The 21,089-nt window shown below is 36.6% G+C and overlaps 1 long non-coding RNA gene across 1 annotated transcript; it reads right to left on the minus strand.

Moving 5' to 3' along the window:
• Positions 1-19,258: 19,258 nt before the first annotated feature.
• Positions 19,259-20,785, minus strand: LOC307163456. Its single transcript, XR_013822081.1, has 4 exons — positions 20,385-20,785; positions 20,138-20,169; positions 19,727-19,973; positions 19,259-19,317 (listed from the first exon to the last, which is right to left on the minus strand). It is a non-coding gene; the product is annotated as an uncharacterized lncRNA (long non-coding RNA).
• Between the last annotated feature and the right edge of the window lie 304 nt (positions 20,786-21,089).

Raw genomic sequence — 21,089 nt, forward strand, 5'->3', positions numbered from 1 at the left:
GAGTTGCTGCAATGAAATTTCAGCAAAATTGACAAGCCTGCTGCATCATTTTTTCACTTAGATTTCCGGGGTGTCTTTGAATTCAATCCTCTGTAGGTTGATCATTTTCATTTCCATCAAACGATGTGGCATCCTTTCGTTCATAACACATTACCCAGTCCATATTAGTATAGATATCCAGCATGATATTTTTCCCCATTGAGATCTGATGTGTTTTCAAAGTGTTCCTTTAATTTTTTTGAGCAGTGTATATTGATGGTGCCATAAAGTTTGTTGCTATGCTAGAGGCATACAGTCTTTTAATTATACAATATAACTCAAAGTCATCTCTGATTTACAGAATTTCGAGAGACTTAAAATAAAAAAAGCATATTTCACTGAAAATATTAAATTCATTGTGTCACAGACTAAATAATTTAGGGGATTTTACATGATTTAATCAAGTAGATTCCATGAAAAAAAAAAAAAACAAGCCAAAACTAATCGAACATATCATGTGTGATTATAACGGTCACCAGCTGGAGTGCCCTTGAGAGCCACCAGAGGGCACTCCACACCAGACTATTATCACTCCCTCACAAACTACATTTCCCAGAACTCACTTCACCTGTGTCTCATCACCCTGTTTGTTAGTCTCAGCCTATTTATACCATGTTCACTCATTCACTCACTGCGAAGTTTTGTATGTTGTTGCACTGCACTTCTGAGCGTTTTCCCTGGTTTTCTTGTCTCTTGGTTTTTTGGATTTCTTGCCTGTCCCATGGATTACTCTTGTGTCTCTGACCCCTGCCTGTTTTGTTTTGTTTGTTTGTTTGTTTGGACTGTCTTCCTGTGCTTGACCCTCTGCTTGTTGGATTACGATTCTGGATAACCCCTTTAATAAAAGCTGCATTTGGATCCTCTATCCTCGTGTCTCAGAGCGGTTCGTAACTAAAATTGTTACCAATTTTCTTTTTTTTTTTTTTCTTTTTTTTTAAAGTCCCTGTAAAGTCAAAATTAAGTACGTGTTCTGAGTTTGTCACACCACAGAATAATGTGTTATTAGCCACCCAGCCAAATTGGAATGATAAAAAAAGCAGCCAAGTAAATAAAATGAGCGATCAAAATCTTGAAAAAATTAGCAGTCGTCTCTGCTCTCAAACGCTGGGGGCGTGTCCGCTGGCTGCACTGAAACCACGCCCACTTGCGGGAAAGTTGACTCGCAGGCACGCACTGCTGATGATGGCACCAGTTGTCGGCGCGACGGGAGGATGAACGGCGAGGCGGGAGATAGTCAGCTCGGCCCCATTCACCAGTAACAGCGGATTATCAGTGAATTCCAGTTGTCTCCAACGAAAGTTTATAAAACTATCCTGTGTAAAATGATCACTACAGAGGCGGGTGTTGTTGGTGATCCTCAGCTCTCCATCAAGGTGGCTCTTCACAAAATTAATCCACCTCTTGTTGATATGATCGTTGTTTGAAAATTTAAATAAGGACACCGATCTGTTTTGTAAGTGATCGCATCCAGGTAATACGCATTTCCGTGACGATGGCATAGCTAGCTAGCAAACTGTAGGCTGTAGTAAATAATACTGACAGTAAACTCGCGATTGAGCGGCGAACTGATAGGGGAGGGGGCAGCCTCAGGGGCTCCAGTACGTCATCAAGTAGGGGCGTGTCCAGGAGCTCAGGGGCTCCAGTGCGTCATCGAGCCCCCGTTTTAGCCCCGCCCAAAAAATCCGGAACACAGCAACAGTGAAAAACTGTTTAACGGTCTAACTCCACAATTCTTCATAGTTCACAGTCTTTGTAATATGTTTTAGCAATACATTTCTAACATTTATAATGTGTTTAGAATTTTTTTTTAGAATTGCCTTTACAGGGACTTTAAGCAAGTAGCACATACCTTTTTTTACAGTGTACATAACCAAGATATTATGAAGCGTGTATGAATTACCCGTCTGTGCATCTCTCAAAAGTGTTCGGCAGCAGCGTCTCTGATAGGGAAACTGAAATAAATAATAAATATTATAAATAGTTGTAAAAAGTACTGTAAGTGAAAATGTTTAGAACAATTGATTTTGTTTCATTTACAAATTAATTGACAAGACAAAAATAAATATACAGAATAATTTATTTATATTTCATTTACAAATTATAACTTGCATAAAAATAAATAATGTTTATAGAACAATTTTGTTTCATTTACAAATTTGTATTTGCATAACCAAAATGTTATTTCTACCAATCCCTTTAGAAGAGAAAACAGTCTGTCTATTCTCTCCGTGCTCTCCTCTCAACAAATATTTTTTTTATTATATACAAATAATGCATCGTGTTTCCTTTTGGAGCAATAGTTTATGTATGAACCTTTTGTAATACTTGTAATACATGCGTATGAGTCCCTCAATTGCCCTCCAGGGTGAAAAGATGGACCTCAAAACCACACAGTCAGTCACTGCTGGAAAGGGTTCAAATATGCAAATGATGCTGGAAAACCAAATAATTTGCAAGAGGATTTCTGAAGAACTGCTCAGGACAAACAAAGGTCTCATTAACAACCATCATAAAACATCACAACCATTGTGGATCATCCAGGTAACAACACAGTATTAAGAATCAATACATAAACTTCTGAATGGGATCATTTTTATAAATTCAGCATTTTTTTTGTCTTTTAGACTATATGTAAACATCTTTTATTTAAAATATCCCTCAATAAAGAAGTTGCTCTGAATAAATGGGCTAAAGTTCTTCTGATAGTTCAGTGTCTGTCTCGTCTTTGCTCTCAGAGGTGTCTGTACGCTGGTGGTGCTTCTAACACACTAAACTCTTCTTTCATTCCTAAATGTGAGCTTTTGATATCTGTTTATTTGTGTTGCATCTGTTGCTTTTAAATTCAGATTTCAATGTGTCTGTGTCTGTGTCTGATCAGGACCACAATGTCACAGGTGAGGTAAATACAGCAACCAGAAAATTTCACTTCTGATTTGTGTAGAGAATGTAAATAGCATAAAAGTCTTTCTGCACCAGTATCTGATCTTCACTGTGCTTCTTTGTTTTGGATGCAAATTACAAAGACCAGTTTGATGCACTTCACAGCTTGGTTTCCCAGTTCTTTAAAAAAACAACAACAACACAGGTTGTGCACTTTGTGTCGTCCACTGGATTCAAGGTCTCATTTTTTTTAAGTTTCTTTTCATACGCTGACAGTATAAAAAAAAAAAAAGTGAATAATACATCAAAATTCCTACATAAAACATCCATGAAACCTTTACATTGCGCAAAAGGTTATTTATAGTGGAGGTTATTAAGATTATTAACTCTTTCCCAGACATTGATGTAAATTTCCAGCTTTCTGTGTTTGCACTGTAATATGGTTTGGGCGCTATGACACATCTTCTGAAAGAGTTCTGAATCTCCTGATAAAAAGACAAGTGAAGATGATGCAGAAACAAGTGATAGCATATGTAATCAGATGCATTATGTAATATAATGCAATCAACAACAATAAACAGCATATAAATCAAAACTGCCAAAGGTCCTAAATGAAATGTTGAACCAGGATGAGCTTTAGCACTGTGAAGCTTTGAGGGTGTTGATGGACTCCATCTATTCCACTCCAAAAACACTTTTTTCTCAGACTTTTGCTCAAAATGTTGCTTTTTTTTTAATGAAACTTACCCACATTCAATTGCTGATAAAAAATAAAAAAATAAAATAATCCATGAACCTGGAATAAAACGTTTTGGGGTTTTGTTTGTTCCGTTTTTTTTAAAGCACAGGGTCTGTTTCTTGGGATATGTGGGATATATTCTGGGGGCCATGAAAATTTTATGAAAATGATCAAAAATGCTGGCGGTAGCTGGCAACTTTCTTTCTTTTTAATGCTGGAGTTTTTCAAACTAAGAAAACATTGGATTTACTGAAAGGTTCTTTGGAGAACAAAAAAAAAAAAAGCTTCTTCTATGACATCACTATAAACCCTTCTTTTGGAACATTTCATTTTAATAATGTATATATTTATACTACGTGTAATGCATCCTTATTACATTTGATTTCATATTCTACAGTGTTTATACTGAGACGGACTACAAATAAATATTTTCTTTAGGCCTGCATTAAGACTTCTTTGCAACCATTGATGACATTTTAGCAATCAAAATGTTAAGATGGAAAAAAATATGCTAAACATTTCTGTAAATATTAGGTCAACATGAAAAATGTAACATTTTTACTTCCATAACACAGCATATTTCTGAGTGAAACTGAATGAAAGTCAAGAATTTATGCATCTACAAATGATTTATACGTTTAGAAAACATCTTTATCCAAAGTTACTTACAAATGAGTGACCTAACAAACATTTTATTATAAGAATTAACAGTATTTGCAGCACATAATTCCAAGTCTCAAGTATAAACTAGATTATAAGATAAAGCAGAAGTTAAATGCAGAGAAGAGAATTATAGGAAGTCCCTCCAGGATTTCAAGATTTTTTTGTGTGATTTTTGCGATCAAAATGACTGATTTTGTGGTGGTAATTTCCAGAAATTTGTGAAAAAATTTGCGATTTTTATATTTTATAATTAGGACATCACATTTACCATAATAGTATTATGTCAGATGCACAATAGTCATACATGACACAAATCACAAACAAAATGCATAAAGCTTGTTTATTTTGGTCTAATCAAATTCTCATCAAATTAACTTTTAAAACAACCTATGGGCAATTTTTCTACCTGACTTATGTAAATATTAACAGCAAGTGTAGTAATTTATACTGTAGAACTGTGTGTAAATCCTGAGTTGAGGGGTCCTGAGCTGCAGTAGGCAACTAGTTACTTATAGTGTGGCGTTTTGCATGGCGTCCCCACTGCGTATAGCTACTGTACGCAATACGAAATGACCGTTCGAAAGGGAACTACTCGGTTACTATCGTAACCTCAGTTCCCTGAGAGTAGGGAATAGGGAACGAGTATTGCGTAGCTGGCCGCACTATAGTAACCTGGCAAGTTGTCGCTTCAGTCGTTAAACCTGCTAAAATGGCATTTTTCGGGGACTAATATCTTTTACTGTCTACAGAGCCCGTCTTTCTCTGCTGTCTATGACTAATATAGGCTAAGGCCGCGCCCGCACCATTGGATGTGCAGTTGCCGCAGCACAGCCAATGAGTGAGCCAGACACTCACTGTGCTAGCTGTGCAGCTGCAAAATGCGTTTTACACAGGGGGGCAGGGTTTCATAAAATATTGAAGCTTCCCCGGGGGCCGCTATTGATTAGCGGACCCCCACCTGCTGTTAGCATTCCATTGACTCCCATTCATTTTGGCGTCACTTTGACAGCGAATAACTTTACATCTAAGGCATTTAAAGACTCCATTTGTCCATTATTTATTTTTAAAGAAACACGAAAATGTATAAAAGGCTCCATTACCTTGTATCTTACGTTATGGCCCCGTAGAAGCAGTTTTTGTAAAAATAGGCTAACGATTGCGTCATAACTACACGACTCTCTGTCGCACAGTAAAGAGATTACCGTATGGACAGGAGGAGAAGCTCACGCGCAGTCGGGGGGACGTGGAGGCAAAATGACAAAATAATTAATCAGAAAATTTAGCAAAAGTTGCTCTTAGCTCATGGACACCTCCTACTCACGCTCTCCATCTATGCAAGATTCGGAAGGGAATGATTCAGATTTATCTTGGCACAGCTACTAGAAGAAGCTCGTCGTACTACGTCGTCAAGCTCGGTTTGAGTCTGCGCAGTGCGCTCGACCCCCAGGAAGTGAGTGCTTCTAATTGACTTCACTTGTCTCCATTGAATCCAATGGGGTCGCTGTGTCCAGTTTATATACTGTCTATGGTTTTACATGATAGGCTTAGCATAATTAGTTAATGAACTAATAAAATAATAAAATAAAGTTTAAATTAAGATACTAACCATTCTATATAGCATTGCTTATTCCACCACACAAAGAACTGTTTATGAGGTGACAATCCGTTATACATGTGAAGATTGTAGGCTGTATCTTGAAGATTTTTGTATTGTATCTTCTGTTATAAAGACGTTATTTCGTTAATTAAAAACAAAATAAGAATACAATGTTGTTAAAAATAAACAACTTAGGCTACATGTTCTGTTAGATGTGTTTTGACTACTTTTTGTTTAATTATATCTCTAGGTAATTAAGATATAGCCTATTAACAAAAATAAATCTTATATATAATATATTATATATAAAAAAAACTTATAGGCCTAGGCTATATAAAATATATTTTTAAAAAAGGGCCTCATTGATTAATTTTGCCTGATTGGGGGCTGCTACTATTTGCTTAAGCTTTTTGAACATAGAAGTGTGATAAAGGCGTGATAGGCTATCAATTTTATGTGGATAAAGGCATATTTTGTACATGACCGCATGTCCTTATAAGGCCAAGAAAATATGTTGTTTTAACGACATAACATCTCGTTATTGTAACGTCAACGGGTGGATGAAGAAGACGAAGGTCAAGCGAAGATACAAAATACTCAATATTTATTTCCATAGGCAGAATCCAAACAAACTAGTGCTAACTACACAAACACAAAATAGTGTGCTAGTGCACAAAGTGCTAACTACACAAACAATAACCGACAAGGAATAACTGAACAGAGGGAAACTAAATACAGACGCAAATCAACAATGATGAGGTGAGCACAGGTGACACAGATGATGAAGACGAAGAACAGGTGAGTAATTGAGGGAGTGAGTTCAGGTGTGGAGACAAGGAGGATTCTGGGAAGTGTAGTGATGACGAAGACAGAATGGTCCAGACGATGACTGTGACAGTTATTATGAGAAAATGATGTTGTGAGTTTTATCCATAATGGTGGGATATTTTTCTGTAAAGAGTGTTGCATAATTAAATGTTAAAAGCATTTTTATGTAATAAGTTCACTGATATGTGGGCATTTCTATGAATAAAATTATGTCTTTAATAGCAAGCAATAATCATATGAAAATGATTTTCATGCAAACGGGACAGTTATCAGCAGTGTAACTGATCTGATTATGACAAAATAATTGAGTATCTGATGTCATGTGACAGGTCAGATAAGCTTTTCCACTCTTGCAAACAGAGGTAGGTTATGAGGTGTGGAGAGACATCATGTATTGGAACATAAACAGACAGGGACCAATTTGTAATAATTGTAATAAATACAATGCAATTAATATTGCAACTTTCTGACAGTGTGTGGGACATCCGACTACTTTCCAAGAAGGGGCGCAACTGATTTACAAATATCGCGATAAATATGTACAGGAATTGGAGGCAGTAGCCAATGACAGCACTAGGAGTAAAAGCTGCAGGATTGTGTACGAGTATACAAATATGTATGAGTATTGTACGAATTTGACAATGTTGTGTTACAAATTTATTAAATGTTTAATTTAGTTTGCAACAGTAAAAGTTGAGTATATTGAAGTTAGCATTTTAAGGTTAGGTTAGGATAATGGTATCAACAGTTTCTGCCAGACCTGTTTTCTCTATTATAAGTCACCTTTTGTCATTAATGGCTCGAGCCAGTAGCCCCAGACGCACCTTTTGTCTTTAATGGCTCTGGGATGGCCTTAGGAACCAGAGTTCCTGGCCAGTATCAGCATTTGAATAGGTATGCTGATTAAATTGAGACTGGTAAACCGCTGGGGTCTGGGGCTGGTTCCTTAACCTGTATACTCATTTGCATGCTTTGTTCAACCTCAATGTAAGTCCCTCCCCCTTGGAAGGTATATAACCTACAATGTATAATGTTTGAGTTAGATTTTGGAAGAACTACAGCCACATCAACGCAAAGTCCTCAATAAAGAATAACTTCATGAACGTGAACCCAATTTCTCCTGGTTCTTGCTTTTAAGAAAGAAAAACTTTACAACAGATGGTGCCGTGAGCCGGATGGAGAAAAAGGAAACTGAATCTTGAAACTTCAAGCTCAAAGATCTCAACAAAGCCTGACTAAGTTCCAGACTGAATCTTCTGAATCCAGATTGAAAACTTCAAGCTCAAAGATCTCAACAAAGCCTGACTAAGTTCCAGACTGAATCTTCTGAATCCAGATTGAAAACTTCAAGCTCAAAGATCTCAACAAAGCCTGACTAAGTTCCAGACTGAATCTTCTGAATCCAGATTGAAAACTTCAAGCTCCAAAAAGATCTCAAAGACTGAATTTTTCCAGACGGAATCTTTCTCTTCAAACGAAAGACTTGGTGAGTTTCAATCCATTCAAAGAATCTTTGCAGACCAGTACAAAAATTGTTTTCCTCTGCGCCGTTCAGAGAAGTAGTTAACAAACAGCTGTAGAGTTTGGTTAACTAAAGATAAGCCTCTAAAGTTTGCTTTTAGAGATGAAATGTATCCTCTGTTGTTCAGGCAGGGAAGATTAACAGTTACATGTTAATATTGTGTGTATCCTCTTGCTAAGAGAAGACCTATCCTCTGTAAGCTAGAGAAGAGTTAGCGTCATGTGCTAATAAGATTGTACCCTCTGTTTGTAAGACAGTAGAGAGAAGTTTTAGTGTTTTGTGATTGTTAAGTAACAAAGGAAGTCACAAAATGGTTAGAAGGAATGCTAGGCTGATACCCACAACATGGACAGACAATGAGTTTAAGTCTTTGTTAAGAGAGCACATGGACTCAATCGTGACTGAGGAAGTCAGATTGAATTTGACAAAGAAATTTGGCATTGATGCAGACAAAGTATGGTCTATTGAAGATTGTAAAAAGGTGCTTGGAGCAAGCATCCGCAAAAACAATGTGAAGGGCATTATTTGTTGTCACAGATAATTTGTTTTAGCAAAAGCTACAGAACAGTCTAAGCGCAACTCAGAGCTAGAGAAACAGATCAAAGAGCTCCGTGCTAGATTATCTTCTGCGACTAAGAAAGGAAACCGCAACAAAGATGCAGAAAAAACTGATGTGGAAGAAGTTAGTCAGCCTGATAACAATTATCCTGACTTAAAAGCTTTCTTTGAAACAGATGTAGCCATCCAATCAGTAACTGATGAGCCTGTAGATTCAGTGCAGGTTTGTGGGGCTAGGAGAAGTTCTCAGGGAACTGAAAGTGAACCCAACTCTTCTGTTGTCCAAATGCAAACTGTTGCCAAAACATCTTTAGGTCCTAAAGATGTAGAGAGACTATCCCAGAGCTTACCCTCAGCACGCACACATTTTTCTGAATTTAGAAGAGCATTGATCAGTAAAATGCGTCTTTACGACAAGTCACACAGCTGATGTCACAAATTCTAACTGAATCTGAATTCAACAATTTTGAGTCTGCTGTTACTTCCGAACTGCAACATGTCAGTAAAGGTGATTTGAGAGAAGGTGTTTTGAAAATCCTAAAGAATATCTTAGGACCCAAAATCGATTGGTCGAAAATTACCAATTGTGTACAGAAGAAGGGTGAAACTGTTTGTGAGTTCACAGAACGATTCTGTCAGTCAGCTGCAGCGTACAGTGGAATTTACAGACACTCCAGAGAAGGTGTTAGGTGATAATGGCCCTTTGGTTCGCACATGGTTTCATTGTCTTTTGCCAGAACACAGAAAGGCGTTGCCTTACTTAAACATGACATGGTGTACGAGAACCCTGCAAGACAACTTGGACAGTTTAGTTACTTGGGAAAGAGACTCTGATGTCAAAGAGAGAGTAAGAATTGCAGCAGTTTCTTTTAAGGTAAACTCAGAGAAGCAACAGAAACACAAATGTCCTAAGAGAGAGGGCAGTTGTAATTACTGTGGTAAATCTGGCCATTGGATGAATGAGTGTAGGAAAAGCAAAAATAACTTTAAAGAAGTTAACAAGGTTACTCAGCTGCTGCTTAGCCTGCTTGCTATTCTGAAGCAGACCCTTCCCTCTTCGTTAAACTCGTTGGGCAACTTGATACGGTGTTAACCATTTAGGCTGTGAGTGCTTAATTTCTCCATAAACAACAACAAAGATGAAAGTCTGATGTTTGTTTAATAGAATGTGACTGTCTCAGCCTTCTTTTGGGGAACCCTGGTTAAGTAAGACTCACAGCTTATAATGTTATACCACAGAATATTGCAGTCAGACAACCATCCTCTGTTAATGATGTTTATTAGGACTGATGCTTCACTGGAGAATGGAAATGTGCCAATTTTCTCACACACTGTACAGTTGTTTCCCCCATCTAAAGGGACAGGATAGGACACACGGACAAGTGAGGTGCCCTGGGAAGAACTGAAGTGAAGACACTACCTCATAGGCCTTTCCCCATTTAGTCCATCCTTACCTCACTGGTCCATAGGTGTCAAATCAATTAAGAAATAGGGAAAGAATGAAACAACAACAGCAGACTCTGAAAACGCTACAACCCTAGTGTTTAAACAAATACTGCTACAACCCTAGTGTTTGGACAAATACTGCTCTGTCGTCTTTTGTTTTCTTTCTTCCTCTGTGCAGATACCACTTGATGGCTGTCCCGAGATCCATATGCAAAGACCTCCCCACCTGCATATGAAGCCACAACCTCAAGAAAACAACTAGACCCACTGCCGAGCCAACCAACACAGAAGAATAATACACAATGCAGAGACTCACATAAGAAACCTTCAGTCATCCATTCGACATGATCAAGACTACAAGCCTGCACCATTACATGAGTGCTGCACCGGGTTAATGTCGGGTTAACCAATAAGCAATCTTGATCTTTCAACAAAATTACACACCAGATGACTGAAGATAATTCTTCATGGTTCAGAAACTTGTTCACAAGAAAATTAGTTCCAACCATAAAAAAAAAAAAAAAAAACACAACGCAGAGACATACGAACCCTAATTGCATGTTTGTTTCTGTGTCAACATGCAATTACAGAAAATCAACACAGAACATGTGCGACTTATGGAAGAATGAAGTCCATGCATGAATACTGCTGGTCTGCCGTTTCTTTGTTTTATTATGTTACAAGTATGTTTGTATGCCATGATGTCATCACAAGCGGCATACTGGTATAAAGCATCACCTCAGATTTCCATTAACAAGCCTCATGAGGGACGAGTCATCAGAGCGACTCTTCGTGGGAAATGGACTCTACAGGAAACAGACTTCACAGCTATTCAGGCGCCATGGACTTTCAAGACTTCCACTCTTATGCTACATGGTTTTCTGTGTAATCATGTAGTTTATACGACATTTTACACCCTGTGTCGTATGTGTCAACAGTTATGGTTTTGAGAATAACTATGACACTCATGTAAATCAAGGACACAACACAGAATAAGTTATACGTGCCTGTAACTTTTTCAAGTTACAAGAATGAACTTTTAAGTGTCTAAATTTGTATTTTGTGAGAGTTTTTAAGAACTCTCAAAGAGGGAAGTGTTGTGTTACAAATTTATTAAATGTTTAATTTAGTTTGCAACAGTAAAAGTTGAGTATATTGAAGTTAGCATTTTAAGGTTAGGTTAGGATAATGGTATCAACAGTTTCTGCCAGACCTGTTTTCTCTATTATAAGTCACCTTTTGTCATTAATGGCTCGAGCCAGTAGCCCCAGACGCACCTTTTGTCTTTAATGGCTCTGGGATGGCCTTAGGAACCAGAGTTCCTGGCCAGTATCAGCATTTGAATAGGTATTGCTGATTAAATTGAGACTGGTAAACCGCTGGGGTCTGGGGCTGGTTCCTTAACCTGTATACTCATTTGCATGCTTTGTTCAACCTCAATGTAAGTCCCTCCCCCTTGGAAGGTATATAACCTACAATGTATAATGTTTGAGTTAGATTTTGGAAGAACTACAGCCACGTCAACGCGAAGTCCTCAATAAAGAATAACTTCATGAACGTGAACCCAATTTCTCCTGGTTCTTGCTTTGAAGAAAGAAAAACTTTACAACAACAACTTGTTAAATATTGTGAATTATTAAGACTTTCAGACTATGTTCTTACTGATTGGGCAATGGGTTTTGTAAGAAAAGGTTTAAGAAACAACAAATTCTTGATAAAATGTTTGATTTAGGGTTCAAACCAACACATACATACCATTGCGAATATTTGCCTTTGCAGCTTTCCGTCTCCTCCGTTTACTTCTCCTCAAACAATAATGGGCTGACTGAGTCCGAAAGGTCCTTTTGGTCTTTTCAGCTGAAAAAAGAGAAAAGAAAATATCATTATGTATAATATATAGGATTATTTAAAGGAAAAAGTACTGATTTACCTTACAAATATCGGATGTTACATTATAAAGCATTAAAAGCATGGCAGGTGTTTTGGTTAATATGCATTTACAACAAATATCACTTTAAAACTACCAATACTGGGGTAAAAGCATGGTAAGTTTTGTGATTACTGTCCTGTACTACACCAATCACAGTGAAACTAGGGTACTGTGGTAAAAGCATGGTAAGTGTTGTGGTTACTGTGCATTTACAATAAGTATCACATTAAAACTACCAATAGTGTGGTAAAAGCATGGTAAGTTTTGTGATTACTGTCTTTTTACTACACTTGTCACAGTAAAACTAATGTTAATGTGGTAAAATCATGGTAAGTGTTGTTTTTACTGTGCTTCTACTACAAATACAACTTTGGAACTAATTGTACTACTTTTACTGATTGAAACTGATTGAAGGTCTATAGGCCTATAGCACGTCACGTGACAGACAGTGTTTAATCACCCTGTTTTGAATTAGAAAGCAATGAAACACAAAGCCTCCGTGGAGAGGACAGATATAATGCAGTGACTGAACGTGAGCTAATCTGATTAATATTGACAAACAGAAAAGACATTATATCAAACATTATTAGGACAGCGTATTTACGACTACTTACCAACATCTGACACACGTGAACTGATGCCAAATATCGTGATGTGTTCAGAATGAGACTTCTTCAGCGCGATTTCCTACTGATAAAATATAATTTTACAAATATCAATAAACAGCAAAGCAATCCAGCTTCCCTGGCAATATGATCGAAATAATAACATTAAAAAAAAAATACATAAACCATGATAAGATAAGATCTTGTGAATAAATGTTGATTTAACAGCTTCTCTGCTGCAGCCCGACAGGCAGAAAGATTCGTGCTGTGATCACGAAAAATGCTTCCCATTGAAATACATTAGTTTAAAAAACGTGCTGATTTTACGAAAATAACAAAATAAACATGTCCACGTCACGGATTAATAGATTAAATTGCGTGACCATTATTTCCAAAGCATGCAGCTCATCTTCTGAAAACTCTGGTTCATAGAGGTATGGTTCTGAATCTTGACTGTCTGAGAAGTCACCCTCTTCATCTCTCACAAAATCAGTCATGTTCATCGCCATTCATGTACTGTAGGAAAAATTGCCAGCTACTATTCACGCCGGTATGTTGATGGATGTCGTAGGATTTCATGTGTTGCGTGATATCTCTGCGCCCAAGTAGCAGTGCTTCGCCTGTGCTTCCCCCTAATATAGTCCCAAGTCAATATCTGCCTAGGAAATCGCCTAGTGTTAATCTGCATCGCTATTTGTACTCGTTGTGAATTCGCAGGCCACAAGAAGTAATTACATCAACAAAATTACATTTTCTTAATGTGCGACGTGCGAGGCAAGGGGTGAAAATGCTGTGCGGTACTACGCAAAGTGGGACGAGTGGTCACCCTAAGCTTCATTCTTGTTTCAAATACAACCTTTGCATGGAAAAACAACCAATACTAGTTGTATTTTGTTTTTGGTTCTGCAGATTCTGGATAAAGCGAGAGAATGTCAGAGAGCCTGATAACTGGACTAAATTCTCTAATTATTATTCAAGAGAAAAGATTTGTGTGTGAAGCTGCAGCGGTTTAATTCATTTTCATCACTTTGAATGCAATGGAAATAAATGCATAGAACCAGTTCAGTAATACACTGATATACCATTACAGTTTTTTTCAATCGCTAACAAGCGCTTACCCATACTTCAGATAATTTTTCTAAACTCTTAACACAGACTCACACCTACAAAACAAAATTGGCCAAATGGTTAATTGTCTTCTCAAAAACACATTTAGTTAAATATATACTAACTCTTCATTTCAAAACAGAACACATGTTTCTCTGCACACACTAACTTTACCAAAACACTGGAAATCTGACTCAAAATGAAATTATTCTGTCAAAGAATAACACTTGTTTTCACTTCACAAGGTACATGCAGTCAATCAAAGTACACCAGGTTTCAAAATACTGGCTATTGTTGACATTACTAAAACTGCATAGACTTTTATGTTTCAGTTTTACAGGTATCTGCATGCAAAACCGTTTTACACTAAATTTCTTGGTTGGGAACTGTCCACATGTACAGTACTGTTCACATTCATAAACATTCCAGTAAAAAGCAAATCAGTTTTTATTCCTTTACTGTTTACTACAGGAGGTACAGTAGAAAAATATCCATGAAACACACAAGAGCATTCTGAACAAAAAAACAACAGCAAAAACATTACATTTTGTCCAGGTCGACGCCTTTTGGCCAGATTGAATCCTGCCTCATCTATGTATATGAATTCATGAGGGGCCTGGTTGGCCTCCAATTCCATAACTCTCAAAACAAAGTTTATGTAAATCATATCATCACTGTATACTATACTGTACTGTAACATATTACTGTGTAGGTTACCTACTTGCAAAGTGCAAAGCTTATAGAACTGGACATTGAATTGAATATACAGTACACTATATCTGGACATATTGTCGTTGTAGCTCCTTGACTCTCTCACTGATATATTGTTTTTGAACTGATATCATTGCAGAAGCAGAGTTTTTTTTACAGTTTTTTACGATTGCTATGACAGATTTTTCAATACATTTAACAATTTTCCAAAACTCTTAACACAGTTAGCACTACATCCGCCTGTGTAAGCTATACTATTAACACATTTCTTGTTGCTTTAATATAAAATGTATACAATTAACACAAATTTAAAATGCTTGAACTTCTTTTACACACAAGCTCAAACAAGACCAAAACAATGGATTTTTACAGCCAAATTTACCAATGCTTTAACACTGTATGTCAGAACAGATAACACCATGTTCTAAACCTAACCTTACAGGCTAAACTCAAGGTAAACAGCTGCTTATATTGTGAACTGAAACACAAATATATCCCCTGTATTTTATTCTATTGTTACTGAGAAACAGCTGATTATGCAAATAATTAGAAGATGACTCTTTTTTTTTTCTTTTTTTTTATTCTTCTGGTGCTTTTTCTGTTCGTATATTTTGTATTTTTTTCTCCTTATTTCATTGCTAGTGAGAAACAGCTGATTGAAGTTATGCAAATATGGGACAATGTGGCATTCCACCATTCCCGTGCAGTCACAGTCTGGTTTGACACCCATCAGAGGATGATGTCCATTTTCCCTGCCCCTTACTTCCCTTTCCTCAACCCCATTGAGGAGTTTTCTCAGCCTGGAGATGAAAGGTTTTTGACCATAGTCCACAGGACCAAATGTCCCTCCTGTATGCAAAAGATGCTGCATACCAAGACATCACAGCTGAGCACTGCCAGGATACAGTAAGGCAAGCCAAAAGATTCCTTCCAAGATGCCTTGCCAGGGAAGATATCAGGCGTGATGTGGATGAGAACATGTGGACAAATGTAGAAGACCGTGCAGAAAGATGGCCTTTTCTGTTTGTATATTTTGTATTTTCACATACACTGTAAAACTTTTCACTGTAAATTTACAGTAAAATACTGGCAGCTGGGTTGCCAGCCACATACTGTATTTTTACAGAACTAGTACTGTAAACAGCATTTACAGTATTGTACTGTAAAACGTTGTACTGTAAATTTACAGTAAAATACTGGCAGCTGGGTTTCCAGCCACATACTGTATTTTTACAGAACTAGTACTGTAGACAGCATTTACAGTATTGTACTGTAAAACATTGTACTGTAAATTTACAGTAAAATACTGGCAGCTGGGTTGCCAGCCACATACTGTATTTTTACAGCACTAGTACAGTAAACAGCATTTACAGTACTCCACTGTAATTACCAAATACAGAATATACCACATATTTTTACAATATTAAACTTGTCTACAGCAATAAATTGTATAGTAGTCACACTAGGAAAAAGAAAACAACATTTTCTGGGTTTTAAAACATTTATTTTGGTTAAAAGCAAAGATCAGAAAATTGCCTTCTGTGAACATGTTGGCTGAATTTTTTTTAAACATAAAATGCAATTTTAACACTTAACAACAAACAGGTAACACTTAGCACTTAATTAAAGGGATAGTTCACCCAAAAAATTAAATTAGCTCAAATTTACTCACCCTCAAGTCATCCTAGGTCTATATGACATTCTTCTTTCAGACGAATACAATCGGAGATATATTAAAAAATGTCCTGGCTCTTCCAAGCTTTATAATGGCAGTGAATTGCTGTTTCTGTTTTGAAGTCCATACAAGTGCAAACGAAATCCCATTCAAAGTCTTCAAGTTTTCGCAGAAGTGAGGACACCTGTAGGCTTACAGTGTTCTTTTTTTGCACAACTTGGCCAGTTTTGTTTGAAGTTACTTGTCCTTTCTTTGTTTTTGATCCACGTTCAGGATTGATGTCAGGAAATCGTCTAAAAGGCAGAAAAGAAAGGAAAAAAAACAATGAAATATTATAGACTGAGTTTATATATTTTGACAGAGAGAGACAGCACAAAAGATGTGTAAATAAAAAACAGATATCGGTTTTAACAACTAATCTGTTTGGATAAAACTGAACAACATAAAAAAAAATGCAATGTTGGATGTTGTGATCAATAACTGATATTTTTTCTGCCCTGGTTAAAATACATCAACTCAATGTGTCTGTTTACATGCACACTGTCAACTAACTAAACTTTTGGAAGTGGGGTTGCCAGATTTAAAGTTTTATTCTACAACTTTTAATATCATCCCCTCATCAGGTCCCATCAGAGTATCAGTGGAAAGGCAGCCATAGACTCTGTTTATATAGAGCACACATTGCCAGAATCCAGCCCAAACCTTTGTGACAGAAATAATTTAACTTTAATTGCAAGCCTTGCAATGTTTATTGCATACATGACTACATGATAATGTTAAACATGACATTTACCAGACTAAAATGCATGTTTGCACCCAAAAATGAAAATTCTGTCATTATTGCTCACCCTTAAGACTTTCGTTCGTCTTCGGAACACAAATTAAGATATTTTTGATGAAATCTGGGAGGTTTCTGTCCCTCCATTGACATCAATGTCATTGCAACTCTCAAAGCCCAGAAAGGTGGTAAAAACATTGGTAAATAGAACATATAACTACAGTGGTTCAACCTTAATATTATGAAGTGACGAGAATACTTTTTGTGTGCAAAATAACCCCAAAATAACCTCTTCTCTTACATGTCATTCTCCTACACTGTTTTGTGAGGATGAGTAGGCCGGAGTGTATTAAAGGGTAACTCTCGCCAAAATGCAACCTAGGGTCTTTTTGTTAATCTACCAGAGGCAAACTTTCATTTAAAAGCATAATTAGGATGGAAACGCCACTTAAGTTTGACCGTATTTTCGTTTTCGGTCTAATTGCCTTTTGAATGGGAGTGCTTGGACTATGATAGCATTAAAAATCGCTATTTTTTAAAACACTAAGGAGGCTCGACACAACATGAAACTGTGCTCGAAGTATCACCAGGGGCTCTACACATGAACTCCAGAGCATTGAGAACATTGTTTGTGTACACAGAGTTTACCAAAAATAAAGATTTTGAACAACTCACGGAAGCTGTGTCCGCCTGCATTTTGACAGTCAAAAATAGTCGATCTAATAACTATATTCTAGAGCTGCTGTAAAGCCAAAACAATCTATGTTACTGTAATTTCCTATTATCACTGTAAAGCTGCTTTGAAACAATCTATATTGTTAAAAGCGCTATATAAATGAAGGTGACTTGACACTGTTTACACTACGTCAACAGCGTAGGAGAATGATGTGAAAGAGTAGAGATTGTTGAATAATGTCGTTATTTTTTTGTATTTTTTTTTGTGCACAAAACAGGTTGCACCACTGTAGTTGCATGGATTATTTAAACAATGTTTTTACTACCTTTCTGGGCCTTGAAAGTTGCAAAGACATTTCTGTCTATGGCTGGTTCAGAAACCTCTCAGATTTCATCAAAAATATCTTCATTTGTGTTCTGAAGATTAACAAAGGTCTTACAGGTTTGGAACAACATGAGGGTGTGTAATTAATGATAGAATTTTCACTAATCCTTCAACTGAAAACAACTTGCACTGACATATCTTAAATATGTGACTGCCACTGTTTTGTCTCAAGATGCACACCAGTAATGTTTTTTTTTTATTAGACATTTTTATAAAAGCTGCTTAAATACCCTAATTTTATTAAGGCCTAGACCTGTCTTAAAGGGTTAGTTCACCCAAAAATGAAAATGATGTCATTAATGACTCACCCTCATGTCACTCCAAACCCGTAAGACCTCTGAACTCTTCTGAAGACATCTTAAGATATTTTAGATTTATTCCGAGAGCTTTCTGTCCCTCCATTGTAAGTCAATGGACGTGTCACTGTTCACGTCCATAAAGGTAATAAAGACATCATCAAAGTAGTCCATGTGACATCAGTGGGTTATTTAGAATGTTTTGAAGCATCGAATATACATTTTGGTCCAAAATGAACAAAAACTACGACTTTATTCAACATTGTATTCTCTTCCGGTCTGTTTTCCATCCGCGTTCACGAGTCCATATTGACGCACCAGATAACACGTCAGCAGCGTCAATGTGGACTCGTGAACGCGGATTGAAAACAGACCGGAAGAGAATACAATGTTGAATAAAGTCGTAGTTTTTGTTCATTTTGGACCAAAATGTATATATTCACTTACAATGGAGGGACAGAAATCCTCTCGGAATAAATTTAAAATATCTTAAGATGTCTTCAGAAGAGAAACGGAGGTCTTACGGGTTTGGAGTGACATGAGGGTGAGTCATTAATGACATAATTTTCATTTTTGGGTGAACTAACCCTTTAAGCTAAGCCCAGTATGGAAACCAGGGCCATATTGTTCATACCAGTAGTCAGTCAGCTTAATAAATACTGTCAAGACAAGTCACAATTCAGTCTAATATTTATATGAATGGCAAATATGCTAATGACTAACCTCTGAACAAACTCAAGGTGCTGCCTCTTCCTGTACTGCAAGCTGAAGTTATAGGAGGAGGCAAACAGCGCTGCCAGGCCAGCGATGAAGCTAGGCTGTGATCCACACACACCTTGACCTTCCAAACGTAATGTCCAGCACTGGTTGCTTAGAGATTGACCTGTAATTGAAAAAAAATAAAATAAAATGAATTAATAAATAATATTAATAATTAAAATAACTATTGTGGGTTCCACTGTGGTTCGATGTAGTTGTCTATCTATTCATAGTTCTATAAATTAAAATTTTCACCTAAAAATTAAAATTGATTAGGGTTAGAAGAACACTAAAACGCACTGCCATATTATTTTGCTTGTTTTAAGCATAAACTCACAAAATTTTTACTTATTCTTTCAGAAAACAAGACACTTTTTACTTGTCAATTAAATGCTTCTTCATGTAAGAATTTTAGATATCTGGACTGGAAACAAGAAAAAAACACTAATTAAGAAAAACATATTTTGCAGTGGAGTGAGTAAATGATGGCTTTTCATTTTAGGTTTAAACTTAAACCTTTAATGTTTACATACCAGGAAATAAGGCGTGGACTCTCTGGCAAATGTAGATTGCTGGACATCAGCGTTGCAAATTCCTGAAACAATTTTTAAAAAGGACAGCACAACCATGATCAACAGAACCAAAACATAAAACATATATTACAGATTAATGAGATTTGTTGAATATCATCTACTTATCTGCTTGAAGGATAACACCGTCTAACTTCTCTTTGAATTGTTAGGCAATTTGTAGGAACATATGGCATGGCAATCAGGAATACTACATTTGAAAACAGCATTAACATGGATTTTTTTATGCTAGCAAAACTGAAAATTCTGACAACGATTCAAAAGCACGATCACAGAACTGACAGCATTTGATAGCCTTTTTTTTTTTTTTTTTTTACCACGACTATAACTGTAACACTACTTAAAAGCACTTACATTAGCACTGGACCGTCATCAGATTACAAAGCCTGAAACGAAAAATATATATCAAAAGCAGGTCATGCAAATAACATGGTATATGTTGCCTATTATGTGAAATATCGAAGTTAACGTTAAGTTACTTGGTAAACAGGTGGAACAGAGTGAATTGTTTGCGCGGCCGCGGTAGAAAATCAAACCAAATAAGCATTTGTAAAAACAATGTAGAAATGCGAACGCAAAAAAACAAAATATATTGGCTTACCGTATCACTCAGTTGAACAATTTTCCATCTTCTCAAACTCTAAATCCCACTAATCGTCACAGGCGCAGGTTATTCAGATGACAAATTCTTCCATCCGTCTTCATGTAACATTAATGTCGCCCATTTTCTGCTGCGTCACAGACAACTAATGTTTCAAACACGAACCGAAGCTCACAAAAGCTTAAAAATTGCTCACAGATTCGCAGACACTGTTTATCTTGTTAACAGGAATGATTATTCTGTTCAGTTGAATCCCGCTGACAAATCAAGTTTGCCTGTAGTAGCTACATGTCGGCTCGCGTCACATTTGAACTGAATTGAGCGCGAAAGAAATCAATCCCACAATGCAGTGCTTTTACAGTATGATACTGTATTACGAATTTATCGGGTTGAAAACAGAAATGTGCTGTATATTTACAGCTGTTCTGTAAAATATACAGCCTAATACTGTATTATGGAAATACAGTACAATTCTGTAGGAAATTCGCTGTAAATTTACAGTAAAGTTTTACAGTGTACAGTAATACTGTAAATGGCAGCTATATGCATATTTTTGTTATCTTGCAGAAATGTCCTGTTGCAAATAAAGCCGTTACTGCAGCAATTCTGTCTCTGTCTTCTTTTTTTCATAAACCATACATTCTATAAAGCTACTCTAAGAAGGGTCATTTATTTTGTTGTATTGAATTTCTGCTGCTGCAAAAA

The sequence above is a fragment of the Squalius cephalus genome (assembly GCF_949319135.1).
Source record: "Squalius cephalus genome assembly, chromosome: 8".
Classification (NCBI taxonomy): domain Eukaryota; kingdom Metazoa; phylum Chordata; class Actinopteri; order Cypriniformes; family Leuciscidae; genus Squalius; species Squalius cephalus.